This window comes from Halichoerus grypus, chromosome 2 (genome assembly GCF_964656455.1).
Source record: "Halichoerus grypus chromosome 2, mHalGry1.hap1.1, whole genome shotgun sequence".
Lineage (NCBI taxonomy): Eukaryota > Metazoa > Chordata > Mammalia > Carnivora > Phocidae > Halichoerus > Halichoerus grypus.
In genome coordinates this window covers 73,653,605-73,674,958 of record NC_135713.1, presented here as the reverse complement: position 1 = coordinate 73,674,958, position 21,354 = coordinate 73,653,605, and the positions used below count along the sequence as shown (strand labels likewise).

General features: G+C 36.8%; 1 protein-coding gene across 14 annotated transcripts in view; it reads left to right on the top strand.

Moving 5' to 3' along the window:
- PAM (peptidylglycine alpha-amidating monooxygenase) overlaps positions 1-21,354 on the top strand; it is a 281,035-nt gene that overhangs the window by 66,400 nt on the left and 193,281 nt on the right. The gene's annotated exons all lie outside the window — the stretch shown is intronic.

Sequence of the window (21,354 nt, the reverse complement as noted above, 5' to 3'; positions counted from 1 at the left end):
TGCCCTGCTTCATGCTCAATGTGGTCCACGAATTTTTCTGCGGTTCATCTCCTCTTGGTCTGTCTTGAACCCACTTCTTTCAGAACCCGCTGCTCCACCAAAACTGTTTCATGCTAGGACCATGACTGGCTTTCAGGTCAATACCTTTGGTCAGTTCTCAGTTCTCCTTGGACATGACTTGCAGTATCCTTTGAAAAAGGTGGTCATTCTATACCAACTTGCTGTTCTTCCCTGTCTTGTTTGCTGGTTCTTCATCATCTTCCTTACATTAGAAGTTGGATATCCTAGTATGCAGTCCTTGGTCCTGGTTTCTTTTCTGTTGAAAACCACTTTCTTAGTGATCTCATACAGTCTCTTGCCTTTAAATTCCATTTGTACATTGACAGTTTCCAGATTCCTATTACTGATCAGAACCTCTCTCTTGAACTCTAGACAACATATTCCACTTGGGGTGTCTAATAGGCATCCTAAATGTAGTATGTTCAAACCTTCCAATCATCCCCCTTTGTGGGGGATGCTACTCTTCCTACAGTCTTTCCTCCATCAGTTATCCCAGAAATGATCAATGTTAACACTTTGACATATGTGTTTCCAAGCTCATGTGTGTGTGTTTCTCATCCCTACTCACGAGATCATTTTGTGTATACTGTTTCTTCCTCTGACCCTTCCCGCCCACCCCCGCCCCATATTTACTATGAATATGTTTTGCATACTTTTAAATATTCTTTGGGAACCTAGCTTTTAGTAGCTACTTGGTTGTAACGTAATTTATTAACTACCCTTATGAGTGAATATTGGATTGCCTCCCATGACTTGCTACTATAATTTAAACAATAACTTGTATCCCCATTACATTTAGTATCCCTGTTACAAAAAAGAAAGAAAAAAACATTTCATCATTCTAGTTCTGCACTATCCCAATATGGTAGCCACTAGCCATATGTGGTTGTTGAGCACTTAAATGTGACTAGTCCAAACTAAATGTGCTGTAAATATAAAATACACACCAGATTTCAAAGAGTTTGAAAAAAATGTAAAATATCTTAATAATTGTTATGTTGATTACTTGTTGAAATAATATTTTGTTTTATTGGGCTAAATAAGATATATTTTAAAAGTTGGTTTCATCTTTGTCCTTTTACATTTGTAAATGTGACTGTAAGAAAATTAAAAGTTACGTGTGTGGCTCACACTGTATTTCTTCTATTAGACAGTGGCGTTTCAGTTGCTTACATCAAAAACCTTCCAGTCACCCTTTCCTCCTCTTTTCCTCTTATGCTCCATATCCTGTTAGTGCTACCCAGAAGCTGACTACTTTCCCCACCTGTGCTACCCCACTTGGACCCACTCAGGTCCAAGGCATCATTATTAGCTATTGCTTAAATTCTTGTAACAGCCCTTTAACTTGTCTCCAGACTTTCAATATATTGATCAAGGTGATTGTTTTAAAACATGTCAGATCTTGCCTCTCCTCTCCTGCAAACCCTCCAACATGTTCTCCTCATATTCAGAGTAAAAGTTAAGTCCTAAAAACACTGGTCTCCTTCTACCCCTTGGACTATATTTCTACACTCTCCCTATGGTAAGCCAAACACGTTTCCCACTTAAAGTCTTGACATTTGCTCTTTCCCGTACCTGAAGTGCTCTTTGTCCAGTTATCTGTAGGGCCCATTCCTTCACCTTCTTCGGGTATTTGCTTCTTTGTGAAACCTTTCCTGAACACCCTATTTAAAGTTATAAGCTTACCCTGCCCAACTGTACCCCAACAACCCCTAATTCCTTTTCTCGCTTTTTTCTTCTTAAGTGCTTATCTATAGCTGACATATTTTTCCTGTTGATTGAATTTATTTTCTGTCTTTCCCCACCAGAACATAAGTTCCATGAGGGCAGGAACCTTTGTTTTATTCACTGCTGTATCTCCAGCTCTGAAAGCAATGTTTAGCGCATATTAGGAGATAAATAACTATTTGTGGATGGATGAGTAAATGAATTTATTAGTACCACAAGTGCTCTAGGGACTTGAAGAGAAAGATTACAGGTGTTTAGTGAGATTCAACAGCTGCTGCTTTCTATACTGAAATGAACTAGAAGGAGGTAAGCCTGGGTGGTCAGGGTTGGGGCATCATTAGAGAGGACCTTAAATCCTAGGCTGAGGGATCTACATTTAATTCAGTGGAAAATAAGGAGCCATTGAATTTCTTTAAGCAGAAGCACAACAGATTGGGGTTTACTTTAATCTTGTAGCTAAGAGAATAGATTGGTGGACAGAGACAGTTGATAACAGTGCATAAAACAATAATTGATCAGATCATGGAAAGACCAGAGGCAAGAAAAGCAGTTGAATGAATAATGCAGTCATGCACAGTTGAGAACGAACAAAGGTCTTACTACAGGAACCTACAGGTTTTGACCACCAATTGTATGTGAGAAGGGAGGGTTAAATAAAGATGACTGTTCTCTAAACCCAAGTGGCAGCATTGATGGGGAGATAGAAGAAATGGGGAAGACTGAAGGAGACAAGTTTTGAGGGAAGTTGATGATACCAGTCTTCGGAAGTCTTTGGCTTGAAGAGAAATGAATTCATGCAATGTTTTCATATGCATTTCAAGTCTCTTCAATAATAAGTGCACATTTAACCAAACTTGGGAGCTTGCTGTCTCTTAAATTCATGCTATGAAGGTGTTCTGGGAAAGATAATACAAAGAGGACCCTGCTTTTACTAGTATTTGCCAGTGGAAATCTAGTGAACTCAACTCTAGATTTGCATACTGCAGAAACATTAATTACTCCCAAATCAGTCTGGGCCTAACAACAACCCAGAGCATTGGTGAAAGAGATAATGTCTAGTACAGATGGTTTGCTTGCTGCTAATTAGTAATGTTGGGATTGGCATGTTTGGAGCGGTCATTAGGACTGAAACTGAATTATTTTAGTCGTGTTTGAAAAGAAAGTCACAGAATGCATTACAAATTACTTTGGTTGTGAAATTACATTTTTTGACTTCCTGTAGTGCTTTAGACCTGAAGTTTGCATGTCCTTGCTCATTCAAAAGCTTTCTGTAATGACATCAAGGAGCCTTAAATAAAGGTGTTTTAAATGCTTGGCCAGTGTTTACGGGCATCAGAGATAATCTCATCAATTTTTTCTGGTTATTTAAGGATAGATTCAAAATCTTGAACTCACCATTGACTTTTTATCTCTTATTTTTGATTATCGGTGCCAGGTCTTTATTTAAAGTTATGACTCTACCTCAGAGGTGGCTTGTTATGTGATTTTTCACCTAAAACATAAGTTATAAAGAAAGCTCAGAAAACTTACACCAGGCTAAACTTTTAACCACTGTATAAGAAATGAGGAGATTTATGTATCGTTAGCAACTCTCTGTTCCTGGAACTGTCTGATTTGATTCATTCATTCAACAGATATTTTTTGTGAATCAGCTATGGGTCAAGTACTATTTATCTACAAACAAAAATTCCTTCCTTGTTGGAGTTTGTATTCCAGTTGTATAAAACTGACGATAAACAAATAATTAAAATATATTAACTGTTAGAGGATGGTTAGCACCAAGTAGAAAAATAAAGCAGGAAGTAGAGGTAGGGAATGGTGAAGTGTTTGTGGTTGGGTTTGCAATTTTAGTTTGGGTGGTCAGAGAATGACTCACTAAGGGTTACAGCTGAACAAAGACCTTTGGAGGTGACAGATGAAAAAGCAAGCCATGGCGAGGGCTCTGTAAAGAGTGTTTCAGCCACAGGGAAGAACAAGGGCCCAGGGCCTGGGACAGATGTGTGCAGGTGTGTTTGAGTAACAACAAGGAAGTTACTGTGTCTGGAGGGGAGTAAATGAGGGTGAGTAGCTGGAGATGAGATCAGATAGGTATTGGGGACCAGATGATACAGGGCCCTCTCTGTCCTGGCAAGAGCAGAAACCACTGGGAGGTTTGAGCATGGGAGTGACCTGGTCTGACTTGCCTTTCTGAAAGCTCACCTGCCGAAGGGGCCAGCAATGAAAATGGGGTGATCAGTTGGGAGAAACTGTGATAACCTTGGTGAAAGGTGATAAGGACCAAGGATCAGTGGAGAGATATTCTGAATATACGTTGAAGGTGGAGTGGAGAGGAAGGATTGGGTATGAAAGAAAGAGAGAACCGGGGATGACTCCAGAGATTTTTTGCCTGAACAACTGGCAAGATAGAGAATATCTATATAGCCGATTATAAAACAATGTGTGATGTTTCTTGATTGTTTGCAATGACACATAAAATAGTTTACTTTGGTTGGTTTTTGGTAACCTGGAGTCATTTTTTAGTTTCCAGTGGTTATGAATATCAAAGAATTTCCTTTCACTCACCTGTAGCTCCTTAAGATTCTTCTTTTTTATTCTTAATTTAAAATTTTCACCTTTCCTGCATGTAAAGAATCTATTCTTTCCTGAACCTTTGATCCATTGCTTTAGGGGATTATAGCTGCCTCCTCACTGTTTTATTTACTTGGATGACTGGCTGCAATTATAAATCTATCAAGTCATATACATTTCCTTATGTGGGGGGGAAAACTTTTAATGTAGCAGTATAGCAAAGAATATAATGTATTTCGTTCTACTCCAAATTCAGTAATTTGGTCTAATAAATAACTCGTTGTATGGAGAACACATTTTCTTTAAAAAAATAACCATGATTTTTTGGAGTAGGGAAAAGGAGTTGGGTGATCTGGCTTCTAGTTTTGTAAGAATTTAAAGTTAAAAAAAAGGAAAAAAAAAGCATCAAGTTATATTAAAAGGTCTCGTTTAGTATTAGATTGGTAACCAGTTACCTTTTATAGGTGGATGAGGTAGCATTTAATTGAGGATCAAGGTTCTGATAATTATAAAATGGTGATTTTAGGGTTATAATGGTAATCTGTGACCTATTTCTAAAAATTTTGTGTTTTCAAAACATTTTGAAAGTGTTTCTCTTAATATACTCAGTTCTGAGCTATCCGTTATGGGACTCTGATAATGAATTGATCATCTGAATTCCATAGCAGATACAAAAATTGACTCAAGACAGGGCTAATATTTTACCCATGCTATGAAAAGGTAGCTTACAGTAACTATCTTGTCACTCACTACTTGTTCTGGGGATAAAATTGATAGATAAAATTATGATAAGGTAGGTATCATAAGGGTGGGGGGTAATTTGGATAAGAAAAAATAAACTGGATTGGCAAAAGGTACGTATTTTCTATTTGATTGTATAAACTTTTTTTTTAGTGTAAAAATAGTTCTTTCTTTCTTTCTTTATTTTTTTGAAGATTTTATTTGTTCATTTGAAACACAGAGATACAGAGAGAGAGAGAGAGAGCATGAGCAGGGAGGGAGACAGAGGGAGAGGAAGAAGCAGGCTCCCCGCCGAGCCAGGAGCCCGATGTGGGGCTGGATCCCAGGAACCTGGAATCATGACCTGAGCCGAAGGCAGACGCCTAACCATCTGAGCCACCCAGGCACCCCAAAAATAGTTCTTTAATTAAGAATAATTCAATAAATAATTTTGAAGAAACATAATTCTTCAATTAATTATAAAAATAAACCAAACATAACACAGTCCCACTAAGAGCAGCCATTTTTGTCCTATTTCAGCATGCTTAAATCTTAAACCTTTTTTGCACTCTGTCTCCTTTTCAAAATACTCACCCCTCTCCCTCCCTCTCTCTTCTCCTCCCCTTTTGTCTCTGTTAAACTGCTACCCACTTCTTCACTTTCCATTTATTTTGAAACCTGCTTCAAACCTAAGACTATTCTGTAAAAAGTCACCAATAACTTTCAAATGGCTAAATGAAATATTCCCCTTTTAGGTCTTATTTCAAATAACCTCTTGGTAGCATCTGACCCTGTAGATCCCAAGAGAGTAGGCATGAGGAGACAGTATGAACTGTCTAGTGCCCCTGCCTTTCTACATGCTGTCCCCCATCTGGAATGTTCTTCCCCCATCTCTGCCTTATTTATCTCCGTGAAAGCCCACTTATCCCTCTGAAAGATTCCCTGAATCCCAACAAGTTTAATTCTTCCCTCCTCTCTGCCACCTGGCATGCACTTTATGCATATGTCTTAGTACATGTGTTTCTTGTTTTGCATTCAGTTACTTATGGGATTGGCCACCTTGCTAGATTCTGAGATCCTTTAGGACAGGGACCATCTTTATTAATCTTTACCTCAACTCAATGTATAATAGGCCCTTGATAAATGCCTATTGGATGAATGAAATTATTTTGTTATTATTCATATTTAGAGTTTAGAAATGCTTTTACTGTCAGTATTTGTGTATGTTCAATATATCTTCTCAAATTTCAAAGTGTAACTGAAACTTTGAGATCACTGTGAATCTCTGAACTAACTCGGTGATCCTTGATGCCAAATATTTGGTGCTAGTGAAAGGGTAGCGGGGAAGACTGAGCTGGAAGAATATAAAATGAAAAGACAAAGGAGAACTCTTTCCTTTTAATCCCTCCCTATATCCTTCCCGCTTGCTTGCACATCCCAGTCCTAGAAAGCCCCTGAAAGCCTCCAGGGTAGACGTGTAAACCAAGTAACATCTGTACTCCCACGCTTCCTGTTCACACAGTGATGAAATAAGGTGAGTACCAGGATAAATTCATTTATGAGAATACTAGAACAATAACCAAACAACCTAATATCACTAGGGAGGAAATGAACAGGGTGTCACTTGCCAGAAAAGTTTTGAAAGTTCAGCTATTTCTTTTAATGAAATGAGTTTTTAATAATAATATAAGGATATATTAACAAAAATAATAAATATATAATCTGTAATTATAAAAATTCAATAATATAAATTTGAATATTTATAAATTTTCTCATTTTATTGAATTTTAGTAGGATTACTCTTTGGTGTCCAGAAGATTTAGATATTTTACTTTTCAAATATTACCTCTTCATGTTTATGTATAGAATTCTCTCATACACATTAGAATTGCCTTAGAGAAAGAGTGAAATAAAGCTGTAGTGAAATAGAAAATTTTTTTTTTTTAAAGATTTATTTATTTGACAGAGAGAGACACAGCGAGAGAGGGAACATAAGCAGGGGAGTGGGAGAGGGAGAAGCAGGCTTCCCGCTGAGCAGGGAGCCCGATGCGGGGCTCGATCCCAGGACACTGGGATCATGACCTGAGCCGAAGGCAGATGCTTAACGACTGAGCCACCCAGGCTCCCCTGAAATAGAAATATTTTTGAGAAATATTTTTGAGATGAATAGAAATATTCATACTGTCACTAGATTTTGTTCTTAATTGACAGTGCTCTCTCTCTTTTTTTTTTTTTTAGTACTGTATATGGCAATTTCTACTTTAGTTTTTGAAAGAAAGTATGTGTTATGTCTCTTGTACTCCATTAAATGTGCAGCTCTGGCAGTTACACTGGATGGTTTTGCTGTAGTAATTAAAACACAGATGGAGCTCATTTCTTTCCCAAGTGTTTGATTGGCAGATACTTTGTGATCAACGCTTCCCTCAGCTGAACATGTCGGCACCATCTGCCTTCAGTCAGCTTGGAGAGGGTGGTCGCAGCAAAATTTCCTGATCATCACATGAGCCAGTTTAAATAGGGTATATTCCTCTTGCTGAGGCCATCAAATGATTTATATAAAATTGTATATAATATATAAGGGTTTTTGTGACAATTGGTTTGCAACTTGATGAAATATTCATTAATTAATATATATTTTTAATTCACCACTTCCTTTTTCTGATTAAAATATTTAGAACGTAACATAAAGTCACCATGTCTTAAAAAGTTAGTTTCTAAACAAATTGAGCTGATGGGGCATTTTGTTTTTAGTGAGGTTTTTAGAGAAGATTTTAAATCAGGGTCCTGTGTTTTGAACCATTAGTGCAAGCATTAGTTACAAATAAAACATCTCCAGTATGCTGTCTCTCAACCCAACACTAAAATAGTTTAGAAGAATATGCTAATTTAAAAAAATTTGTATATTTATAACTGTTAGAAATAGATTATGATGAATGGTACTTATTTACATATCAGGGTAAGAAATGGATAGAAATTTATGCTCATCCAATTTTGATGCAGATGAATGAATGGGGTTGATTATTATGTAGAAAAAGATACATTTAAGATACTAGAAGCACTGAAACAAGGACGTATTTAAAAAGAAGAATAAGATAGTGATTTCATCTTCCTGGAAATGTATTTTAAAATCTGTGATACTTGTGCAAACATATAGTCTAGATTTGTAAAGAATACACATGTATTATGCATAATAACATGAATTCTATATATAATTAAATAATGGAGAACTGATTTGAATTTCCCCTTCCCTGTCCAAGTGGATAAATAGTTATGATTGCCAAATGAAAAACATGCTCTACATTATTTGGGGAGGGAAGCAATAAATGAGATTACTGCTCACAGAACGTTAGAACAAAGAATAAAGGAATTGGGTTGAAAAACATTCTGAAGAACCTGAAATACACTCATTGCTTATGGTTCCTTTAGAAACCCACTTTGGTAAAGGGCAGGAGTGACTTTTGGGACTTGGACAAGAATTTGAAGATTAAATTCATAAAGCTAATCACTGCGCGGTTGGAGAGAAAAATACGATGAGTTTTGGAAGGGAACCAACAGAAAAGAAGGAAAATAATTATGAATGTTCAGAAATTTATCATCTTCTGTTACCAGAAACTTTTAAAGATAAAACTTTGAATTAGTTTCTCATTTTGTTTTAATACATAATCATCTCTATTCAAGCTTAGAATTTTTCAAGGCAAGGAGTACAGATGGGAAGGAAGAAAAGGGTTTTAATTTTAGTTACTTGAAATGCATTTTAGTTTATCTAGCAAACATTTATCCCAAGGAGCCTACCTTCTCAGAAGGAGAAGGATGGGGATAATTTTGACACAACAGAGCAGATTAGGATAAGTACCATAAACAAAGTGCTGTGGAAATTCAAAGAGGGGAACTCCCAAATTGAAAGGTGCCTCAGACCACCTGAGCATACACCCATTCGCCCAAGTTCTCTTTCTCTAACTTAACATTATCTTCTTTCCCAACCTGCTTCTTCTTTCTGTGTTGATATTTTCTGTATGATATACATTTGTTAATACCCATCTTACCGTGATTATATTTCTAGTGTGGATCTCCAGAGAACTTTGGCAGATGTCATTTGGCTAATAGCAACCAACATTTATTGAGGACTTCCTGTGTGCCAGTTTTCTATGTACATTCTTAGTTCATTCTCACAGCAACCCTTTGAGGAAAGTACTGTTATTATTACTTTATTTTGCAAGTGAGGAATCCAATAACCCAGCTATTCCAGGAGAGGGACTGGGAATACTCTGGGCAGACAGGCTCCAGGTTACTGTTCCCTAGAGCCACTTAAACCCACCTAGCTCCTAGAACAAGAGGTCTTGAGTGTGAAGAGTGTATGTCCCCTCCAACCTCACCCTCTCCAGATTAAACCCAAGCAAGGGGCAGGAGAGGAGACTGAGAAGATTGTGTCACAATGAGAAATAAAACTAAAGAGAGGGAAGAGGGGCCGAGAAGGGCATTTGCAGTCGGGAGAGGCTGGGCAGGGAGCAGACTGCTCTGGACATGCACCCAGGCTGCCATGTAGCCGCCTTGGCCGGTAACAAACTGCCTCCCACGCTTGCCCTCCAGCTTCCTCCTCATCCCAGTGTGGGCCCCTCCACCCATGTCCCGTCCAGAGGCTGGCAGACAATGGAGAGACCAGCTGAGGAAAAGTGCTCCTTAGTGGAAGCAAAGCTACATTTCATTAATTATTTTTTTTCCAGTTAAAAGGGATTTCTGAACACCTGGACTCAGTGTTGAATGGGATGTGGAAAAGTGAATCTCTTACTTCAAATATGACAGAAAGTGTACTGGCCAGAGAGAATGTGAGTTCCCTTGTCATAGTCCCAGGATTTACACTAACTTTCTCTTGTTCTTTGTTTTCTTGTGGGTAATATGAGGGAGTTGGACCAACAGTTCTAGAATCCTCACTAACTCTAAGAAAAGTCTGTGATGATAAGTCTAGCTGAGCAGACATGAAGAGTGTCCATAAAAAGTTAAATACAGGGAAAACTTAAATATGGGGAAAGAAATACTAATACAGGCTGCCCATGGTGGTGTGGAGATTGGTTGGAGTAGAAGTTACCTACTGATGTGGTGTATATATCATTAAAATTCATTGACTTTATATATTTAAGATGTGCATTTCATTCAAACACACAGCAAAGAAAAAAGACTTAAGTGACATTGTTTTTTTTTTTTTAAAGTACCTCAAATCAGTATAGAGATTCCATATAACACACTCGGCAAGTGTGGTCTAAAGGTTTTAGAGAGGTGCTGTATCAGGAAGGTGGAAGATAAGAATGTGATAAATAGATTTAAGGTAGCCCAATAATAGACCCTGCCTTTTTGTATATGATAAAATATTATTTTGCTTCCCTTAATTATTTTCATTTCATTTATCTTAAGATTTTTTTCAAAGACTTTTCAGACGTGAAAGTCCTTTTTTTTTTTTTTTTTAAAGATTTTATTTGTTTATTTGACAGAGAGAGACACAGCGAGAGAGGGAACACAAGCAGGGGGAGTGGGAGAGGGAGAAGCAGGATTCTCGCTGAGCAGGGAGCCTGATGTGGGGCTTGATCCCAGGACCCTGAGATCAAGACCTGAGCCGAAGGCAGATGCTTAACAACTGAGCCACCCAGGCGCCCCTATCTTAAGATCTTTTAAAATTATTTTTAAGTAATCTCTATATCCAACGTAGGCCTCAGACTCACAACCCTGAGATCAAGAGTCAAATGCTGCACTGACTGAGCCAGTCTGGTGCCCCAACCATTTTTATTTCTTAAGATAGTTTTGAAACTATTGGATTTTTTTTTCTTTTTCTTTGTCTTTTTTAAGTTATATCACATTTTTCTTTATTCTTTCTTTAAAAATTTCCCTCCTTAGGGCTTTTTTTTCTTTTTTTTTTAATCTGGCAGTTACTGTGTGAGGCTTACACATGTAGACAGTTCCTGGCACATAGTTAACACCCCATAAATATTAGTTACACAGAACTGTTGAGTTTATATTGCTATATATTTGTGCTTTAGTATCCTACGTGATTTTGTGTTTAACCAATTAAACCTTCACCTACATTTTTCACCCTTTCTCTATAGAGATGATGGGATAGTATACTTTGGACTATTCCTTTAAAATTTTCCTTTGTTCTTGTGCTTGCTTCGGCAGCACATATACTAAAATTTTCCTTTGTTCTTATTTAAAATTTTTATCAAAAAAATTTTTTTTTTATCTTTGGTTAAGATCTCAAATTATTGTTTCACTGTCTCCTTTCACCTAACTTACCCATACGTGTAAACAGCAAATTGAGTGACATTGATTGAAATTTTTGTTATGTCCAGTCTAAAAGTTAAAAACATGGCTGATGATACATGATCTGCTGTTAGATGACACAGGGATTAAAAGATAGTATGATTAAAAATGCATTATACTCAAATGTCTTGCATTTAAGCAAGATGGGAAGATTGGAGGAGGAGGAGTGCATGAAAGAAGTTGGAATAATGCTTAGCTTAGAAGATGAAGTATTAAGCATGGAAAGAAGCATAAGACAAGGGAAGGCAGCAGTTCCTGCCCTGATCCTGAGGCTCCTTACTCTCTACACTATCCCAATGCCATTATCCAAGTTAGCCAACCTAGATTTTTGCTGGTTGGAATTCTTTCTGATTTACTGTTGGTTATTTTTGGTCTTTTTTTTTTTTTTTTCTCCTTGATCCCCTAAGCATTTAAAGTCCATGCCAGTGTTACTTGTTTCCAAAATCCAAAAGGCAAAACTGACCCTAGAAAGTGCTCTGGCTCCCAGGAGAGTCTAACTCCACACTGCCTACGAGGTTTAATTTGAGCTCATTTCAATATCTAAAGATGTCCAGTCAAAGAGTTTTGATAGAGCAAGAATAGGTTATGGGCAGTGGTAGTGTCTAAAGTCATAGGGGATGAGAGGGGTAGGATTAGAAAACTTTATGAAGAGAATAAATATGTTTCTAAGGGACTCTGTAAAAATTTCAAATGCTCCATTCTTTGTAATGTAGTTCAGTGGGAGGCCAGATTAGATTCTAAGCCCCAAGGTGAATGAATCCCTGAGTGGACATTAACACCAGGGTCTCTCTGCAGGGTAGAGAAGCCCAGAATCACTTACAATTTTTTAGGCTCATCGATTTAAATCTGAATACCAAAACCAGGTTACAAAAGCTGGTGTATTATAAATATTTACATTTAATTTGTTAAACTTCTCTTAACACAGTCACAAAATACAGTGATTGTATGTATAATATAATTTGAGGATAATGTTAGAAGTTTGAACTTAAGGTTGTTCAGTTAGCCAAATTGATGTTTTCCCACTACCATCCTTGTGAACTTTCTGACTAATGAATATTTAAACTTTTCCAAATGGATGTGATAGAGAATGTTTCCACAGAATTGTACAATATTGGGCGCCTGGGTGGCTCAGTTGGTTAAGAGACTGCCTTCGGCTCAGGTCATGATCCTGGAGTCCTGGGATCGAGTCCCACATCGGGCTCCCTGCTCAGCAGGGAGTCTGCTTCTCCCTCTGACCCTCCCCCGTCTCATGCTCTCTCTATCTCATTCTCTCAAATAAATAAAAATAAAATCTTAAAAAAAAAAAAAAAAGAATTGTACAATATTGAGAACAAAAAAATAATTCTCAAAAGTTATCTCTTTGAAATAGAAAATTTTGGTGGAGAAGAGAAGAATGAATGAAGAGTGTAGAATTACAGAGAAGATAGAGAAAATATAAAGAAAAAGCATTAGCTACTTTAGAATTAGATCTCTCACATTTATCTTATCAAAGCAGAAAATTTTAGGAATATGGGAAGTTGTTACAGATCAGAATAAAATCACAGTGTTTATTTAATAGCAACATTGTGTTGAAACAGTCATAAATTGCTACAAAATCTTACCTTACTTAAAGGAAGAGAGTTACAGGAAAAAATGAAAAAATATTTTTAAAAATGTAAGTAGTGGGGCTCATGGGTGGCTCAGTCTGTTGGCCGTCTGACTTTTGATTTTGGCTCAGGTCATGATGTCAGGGTTTTGAGATTGAGCCCTGCCATCAAGCTCTGTGCTGGGTGTGGAGCCTGCTTAAGATTCTCTCTCTTTCAGGGCACCTGGGTGGCTCAGATGGTTAAGCGTCTGCCTTCGGCTCAGGTCATGATCCCAGGGTCCTGGGATCGAGCCCCACATTGGGCTCCTGGCTCAGCGAGGAGCCTGCTTCTCCCTCTCCCTCTGCCTCTCTCCCTGCTCATGCTTTCTCTCTCTCTCTCTCTCTGTATCTGTCTCAAATGAATAAATAAAATCTTTAAAAAAAAAAAAAAAGATTCTCTCTCTCTGTCTCTCTCTCTCTCTAAGAAAAAAAAAAAGTAAGTAGGAATTAATGGTATATTATTCCCCTAATTTTAAAATCAAAGCCTAAAATATTTTTTTTCTCCTTAGAATGTTTCATTTTAAGTATGGAACTATCATGTAGAACTTAAATGTGGGAAATAATTAGACAGGGAAGACTTCAACAACTGGTTGAGTAATTCTTTCTTGTATCTGTGCCTTGATTCCTGGAAGGAGCATTGGAACAGATGTCAAACTACAATCGGGTGAACAATTAAAACCAAGTAGTCTTAGAGCATACCTGACTAGGAATTTAAGAGTTATGGATCCTTTCTTTTCCTTTGGGCATTTTTTTTCTAAGAGTGCCCATGAAGAAAGAAACTGAAATGAACCAGAATCAAGCTTTAAAATCCAGTGGTCCTGAGTTTTAGTTTACCATAAATCTTTACATTCCATGCTTATAGGTTAACTTTTAATAGACCTATTCTCATGTATACTTTATAACAGAGTCTGAACATGGGATAGTCCAGTCACAGAAAGGGAAGTAACTATATATCCAACAGACTCTGACCATGAAAAAGATAACAGTTCTTCCCCCTTCTCTATTTAGTAGAAAAATACTTAAACTTTCATTACTTTATCTTTTCTTTGTGTGTTCCTAGTTTATTAGGCATTAATTTATCTTATTGTGGTTGGGAGCATTGGAAATGGAAACATTTAAGATGACATTTGGTGTATTAAAACCTCACAAAACTAGCAGATGGCTTAGGAAAGCAGCATTAAAGATGTTACTTGATTCTTAATTCAAGACCATACTTGATGCTGCATCTGGAAGAAGAGCTATGCCAAGAAAAATGCTGTTGAGTTAAAGACTATGTTATTCATAAATATTTAGGAAAATAAGAGACAAGTGTTCATGAGCATAGCTTGTGAAACCAAATAGATATGCCATGGGAGAAGGGTTCTGCAAACATTTACAAATATATAGTATTTATTCTTATAACATTTTAATAAACCTATGAAGAATAGAATTTTATAATGAATCCAGGCTAAACTTTATAGCTGTAGTCCTTTATCTTATTCATTCTCTGTACAAATGGAAGTTGTCATTTGTTATAGTCACTAGGATGAATAGTCACTGTGTATTTAAACTCCCTCACACCAAATAGAGAATCCTCCAATTTTAGTCTTTAAATATTTTCCCAACACTTATGATATTAAAAAGCTGAGTGTAATTAATTGGTACCATATATAACTGTTGATAGCTGGCATCTGGTTACTTTTCCTGTTATTAAGTTTACTGTTTTGCTGTGACCATTGCATTGGTGAATTTGTTATGCTTCCTGCTTAATATATGCTAAATGTTTTGTTTCTTTTAGGCAAGGAAAGGGAAGCTTCAGAACTGTTAAATACAGGTGACAGTGTTTCCTAATTAGTTTTATGGGAGTAGAACTAAATTACTTAAAAATTTATGAGCTCTTTTGACCTCTATTCTTTTATTAAGAAATGCAAACTTTATAGAATAAGGGCTTTTTGTAAACGAACACTTTTGTGTTCTAGTCCATGTAGTTAGCATATTTTTGCTGATCTATAAACCTGTGTCTAGATGGCAAGTTAGACTTCGGGAGACCCTGTCAGATGCTGAAGTGGTCAGGAATAGGAAATTATCCACTACTGATACAGGTACCTGTTTGACAAAAGACCTCTGTGGGCTTCCTAAGACCCAAGAAACTCAACAACTGGAAAGGAAATGCCTTTTCTACTTGAGCAATGATGCTCTTTGGGAGCCCTCCAGCTCCTGACTTGTAACATGTCAGACTCTTGTGCAAGTTAATAGAAAATGTAAGAATCTAATTTAAGCATCCTCAAATATATGAATTAAATGGCTAATAGTTTTATTTTAAACATCAAACATTTCCTTAAAGGACTTCTGAGAAGAAACCTTGGATAATGGATCTCCCTAGACACGAGTGGTTTTTAGATTCCATAATACTGTTATCTTTTGTTCAACATTGCAAAATTTAGATCTAAGTCTTGGGTAAGAAATTAAATATTAACTAAATCAAATATATTCTTAATAGCTTAAGAGAACAGAATCTGAAGAGAATCAATGACATGTTTAATAGGAACCTGGCCATTTACTGTTTGCTTTTGTAGAAGATCAAATATCTAATGCCAGATTTTAACAGCAGCGTGATATGCTGGAAAGACCATCTAATGTGGTGCCAGGAGACCATTTACATAGCCCAAAATTCAAGCTCCAAGAGTACAGGCTGTGTGAACTTGGCCAAGTCTTGGAACCTCTTTGAATCTCAACTTCACCACAGGTAATAAGGGTAAATATGAGAATAATACTACCTTCTAGGGTTAGAGTATTATGAGATGTAAACGAGATTATGAAAATGATTTATGCATAGTAAAGCCTGGGTTTGAATTCTGACTTTAGCATTTTCTGGCATTGTAGTTTTGGATAAATTACTTAACCCAATAAAGCCATGTTTTTCACCATTTTAAAATAAAGATAAGAATCCAATATTTGCAAACTGTTACAAAGTAAGAACTTCCAAAAATGTTAGTTGCTGTTATAGCTTACTATTTTTACTAAACTCTACAAATCTGTTGTCATCTGGAGATTTAAAGTAATGTAATAAATTATATTTTCTTTAAAGTTATTTAAGCCTATTCTAATAGGTCCTTATTTTTACTTGAAGATATTTTACTGCCCACACTTTCTTGTAAATTAGAAAAACTTTTAGCTTAGTATTTATGTAGAATGAGAAGCTTTCTTCCTAAAGAGATATGTTCCCTCTGTATGTAATTTTTTATCTTTCTGATACAAGGGACTTGAGGAATGGAGGTCCAGGATTCTTTCATTGTTTATAGTGTGCCATAATTAATTACAATTTAAATCATTTTGTGGGTGTATTTGGCATAAAATAAGGGGAGCTTGTTTGACTCTATAGATAGAGGGTCAGTGTTTTAAAAATTTTGTGATTAGAAAACATTTGAAGCCACTGTGAGCTGCTGGTGCCCTCGGTAGAGAACATATTTGAGACACACCAGCGATTGCCTACCTCTTACAATCCATTTAGAGAGTCAGCCTCAAACCTTTCCTTAGGTAATGGGATTAGCACTGTGTTGGGACTGCAATCCTTAAAGATACTAATTTGCTTCTAAATGTTCTAGCTAGTAATCCTATGTTCTTTAACTGGTCTTACAATGTAACTGACACTCTTGGAATGGAAAATGCAGACCCTAGACCTCTTTCTGTCTATTGGATTAGGAAATTCAGAGGCTTTAACAGAAAGTATTCTGTTCTGAGAAAGTTAACATTAGTTGCTCCTCATCTTTGTTCTTCAATGATAGTATTGTTGAAGGAATATGATGAATAAACTGAATTTAGGACACAGTGATACATAGATGCTTTTATAAGCCATTCAACCATACATGAAAAAATTTCCTTTTAATGTCCTTAATTTTTACTACTTCAAAAGAAAAGTATATTAAGAAATATTTTCAGTTTAAGCATATCGCCTGGTACTTAAAAACTTTCTGAGCCAGTTAGTTTTAGTGTAAAAGGAATAAAGGTCAAGAAGTGTTCTATTCTTCTCTTTCCTATCCTCTATCAACAAGCCATCTGTTATTTCCCCGGGAGGACAATACAGGTATATTGAGACATTATGATCCTTGGAAAATAAACCAAGATAAGATCTTAGTAAACTTGTTTTATAACACATTCCTGATCATATTCTAATGTTTTTATTCCCCTTTATTGTTAATTATATCCTAACATGAATAATGACTGAACATTGTAGACAAATATTATTACTTTTAGAAAATGCTTGTAAATTGAAATATCCCAAGTCTGTTTTGTGACGCAAACTTTCTTTAATAGATAGGATTCCAATGGACTATAAAATATAAACTACAGTACCTTTTGAAGGTCACTGTGAGTTTAATATAAACACTACCCTGTACTACATTGAATAATTTAGATATTAGAAAGCAAGTATTATTGTAAAGCAAAACTTTACTTGATATTTGTTGTAATTTTTTTCCTTTGAAATTATGCTCAGCTTTTTCTAAGTTGTTCTATTCATTTCCCTTTCATCTTCGATGTACTGCACTGTCTATGCCTTTACCTTGTCTTGATGGCGTCTGATCATAAGCTTGAATATCTATTGTGTCTGTGCTGTAGAAACTCCGGGGTACACCCTATGGAATACTGACTTGGACATCAGAGTCCTGATTTAGTACCTGCTCTCTGACTGCCTAGTGTAAGTTACTTAGCCATTCTGAGCCTCAGTTTTCCCATCTGTAAGATGGGGCTGGTAATATACATCCAGGGCAGTGGTGAGGGTTACATGAGATTGAATCGTATCTAACAGTGTGTGGCATATAGAAGGTGTTTCCTAGTTCACTAAGTTTGGTTTCCTAGGTCATTGCAGGCAGAAATGGAAATGCAGATGGCTGGGTTTCGGTTTGGGTTTGGACAGCTCTATGAATACATGCTGACTGCAGCTGAGGCCTTGATATTTATCATTGGTTATTTATTTGTTTGCTTTTTTATTAAAAAAAGAAGAAGAAGAAGAATGAAGCTGTGTAATCTCCAAGGTAGTGTAATATGGCTCTTAGCTGAAAACATATATGACTTAATCAACTACACTTGCAGATGAGAAGTTCCTACCTCACTGGGTTATTTTCAAGACTCAAAGATATATAACAATTCAAAGAGCTTAGCGCATGCTAAGTACTCAGTAGTAATTAGCTATTACTAATAAAGATGTGACTCTTATGATAGAGGCTGGGTATTCTGAATTTTGGCTCAAAGTCATATGTATAAAACATTTTCTGGGTACTCCAATGTAGGCTACTCTTTATTTATTTCATTTTTTTTTTTTTTTAAGATTTTATTTATTTGACAGAGAGAGCACAAGCAGAGAGAGAGAGAGAGAGAGAGAGAGAAGCAGGCTCCCTGCTGAGCAAGGAGCCGAGGTGGGACTCCATCCCAGGACCCTGGGATCATGACCCAGGCCGAAGGCAGCCGCTTAACCGACTGAGCCACCCAGGCGTCCCTATTTATTTCATTTTTTAAAGCTAAGCTTTTAGTGATTATAATTAACGATTAAAGTTGCTAAATTTTGAGAACATGTTTGAGAATATATTCATTTAAACAAACAATCCCTTTTGGATTTTTTACATGTAGTCTTTAAATAAAAGAGCCAAAAATTAGCAGATAGGAGCTTTTTGTTTTTAGAAATAATTCTGAATATATCTTATATTTTATCCAAATGTATACAGATTGTCCATGTGTATATTACCTTTAGAAATCTCAGAATCTAGAAAGAATTTTCTTAGTTCTTCTTTCTGGGCCCTGGCCTTATATCATCTCAGTAGTGCGCTGGTCTAATAACATATATAGGGTTCTTTCAGTCTGCTGGTAAATATTTGCCTGTAACCCAGGCTTATGTCCAGCTGGCATACACTCATCTTCTACTAATTAAAAATACTGTACATAGCAAATTAAGCATTTTTGCTTTGAAAAAAATGGAGGGCCAACAGGAGTCTCACAGTTTTATAGGAATAATACTCATCAGTTGGTAGACTTTTTTTTTTTTAAGATTTTATTTATTTATTTGACAGAGAGGCAGGTAGAGAGGGAACACAAGCAGGGGGAGTGGGAGAGGGAGAAGCAGGCTTCCCGGCTGAGCAGGGAGCCCGAAGCGGGACTCGATCCCAGGACCCTGGGATCATGACCTCAGCCGAAGACAGACGCTTAACAACTGAGCCACCCAGGTGCCCCAGTTGGTAGACTTCTGACTCTGCTCTTTTTGGTAATCTGAGTGTCAGGGTCACAAGGTAACTCAGAAGCCAACTCTCTCAATTTATAGTTCAGAATATGAAGTTCAGTGTAGTTAAGGTACCAGCCTAGGGATGGATAAGTTTCAACTTCCGTGTCAGCTCTGGTCAGTTGGGATTTTGGCTGCTTGGAGGCCAAAGATTTGACATTCTTCATTTAGATCAAGGTCACACAGATAGTTTGTGGCAGAGCCTGGACTAGAATCTAGTTCTTTTGGTTTTTAATCTCATTTTCATTTCTCCTGGTCATTTTATTATAAAACTCATGGAAACCTTTATATTGAATACATTTTTATAACCTTGTAATCCATTATGTAGGCATAAAAAGTTAAGATTCTGACATTTTTATTATATGCAAAGGAAGTGAACATTATCTTGTTAAAAATACCATGCTTATTATTCAATTTTGAAAATGCAGACAAGATGTATGAAAGAGAAATGTAGCTTAATATGCATATCTTTAAAGTGTGACCCTTTGTTACTGCACTCTGTTTTACAAAAAGTATGCCATCAGCTTTTTTAAGGACACATTTCAACATGGATTAAATCTTTAGGGAATTAGCTTGAATTATTTTTAGGTAATTGCCAAAACATGCATATATCTGTATGTGTGTAGAAATATATTATTAATAGCTAAAAGTAATTGTGATGATATGAATAATATGAATATATTTCATACAGTTTTTAAGTCTGGTGGGTGTAGTTTGTGTTTTTCTCTGGGTAACATTGTTAGCACACAGTAAATATCTAACAATATGGTAACTCTTTCCCCATTTAGTATTTAACCAGAAAAAATTTACTGCTATGCTAATATGATACCATTCTTAAATTATGTTATGATGCTAAGTGAAATTCAGGCATTTTGTTATAACACTGCCATTTTTTATAGGAACTAATCTGTCTCTCTTCCTCTTTCTCTTTCTTCTTCTTATACACACTTCTTCCAGTCATTCACTTTTCCTATGACATGCTCTGTGTTTTCATCTTACTGCCTTAGTCACCAGTGGTTCTATATTCCCTTGAAACCCAGCTTTAAAGACAGTCTCAGGGCTGTCCACTAGTTCTTTATAACCTGGAAAATTTATAGATGTCCAAATTTAACCATGATTATAACTTAGGGAACTTTTCTCTGTCTTGATAATTGAGCCCTCCTTTATCTGGCAGTGTACTGATTATTTGGGGATAGACAGTAATTCCTCTTAACAAGAAGACTAACATATTATTGGAGCTAGTATGGTTTTAAGGCAGGCCTGACATTGACCCGTGCCCATAGCTAGGGCAAGGCCAAGCTAGTCTAGTACAGTTTCAGGGGCTTGCACGTCCACTTCCTCCCAAATATTATCCTCCTTTTCTCTTATTCTTACATACTGCTCTTTATCCTGTAATTAGATATACAGCTTCTTTGCAAGAGGTTAGAGGGATAAGTTGTGGGGAACTCATTCACATGAAAATATATGAACCACACAGCTGCGTACGTAATCAACTCTAGACCAACGGGAGGCAGAGCTCAGTAACAAGAAGCACAAGCTTTTGAGTCAGACAGCCCTGGGATTAAGTCTTTTCTTTCTTCTGAGACATTCTGTCACTTCGAACAGGTTAAAGTTCGTCGCTTCACTCAAATCGCTGTTTCCTCACAGTGTAAAATAAGGATGATAATGTTTCATTGACTGTATTATTAGAAAATGAATATATGAGAAGCTGAGGCTCCTACAGGCAAATTTTGCGGGGATCATATCTTTTTTTTTTTTTTTTTTTTTTTTTAAAGATTTTATTTATTTATTTGAGAGAGAGAATGAGAGAGCGAGAGAGAGCACACGAGAGGGGGGAGGGTCAGAGGGAGAAGCAGACTCCCTGCTGAGCAGGGAGCCCGATGCGGGACTCGATCCAGAGACTCCAGGATCATGACCTGAGCCGAAGGCAGTCGCTCAACCAACTGAGCCACCCAGGCGCCCGCGGGGATCATATCTTTGCCAAGAGTCCTTCCTGTTGACTTCTCTTGGTTGGGGAAATGAAGAGGCCCTGTTGGTGCTTACAGCTCTGCTTTCTATTATTTAGAAACATTTTTTGCTTGTTTTTCTTTGATGATGTTAT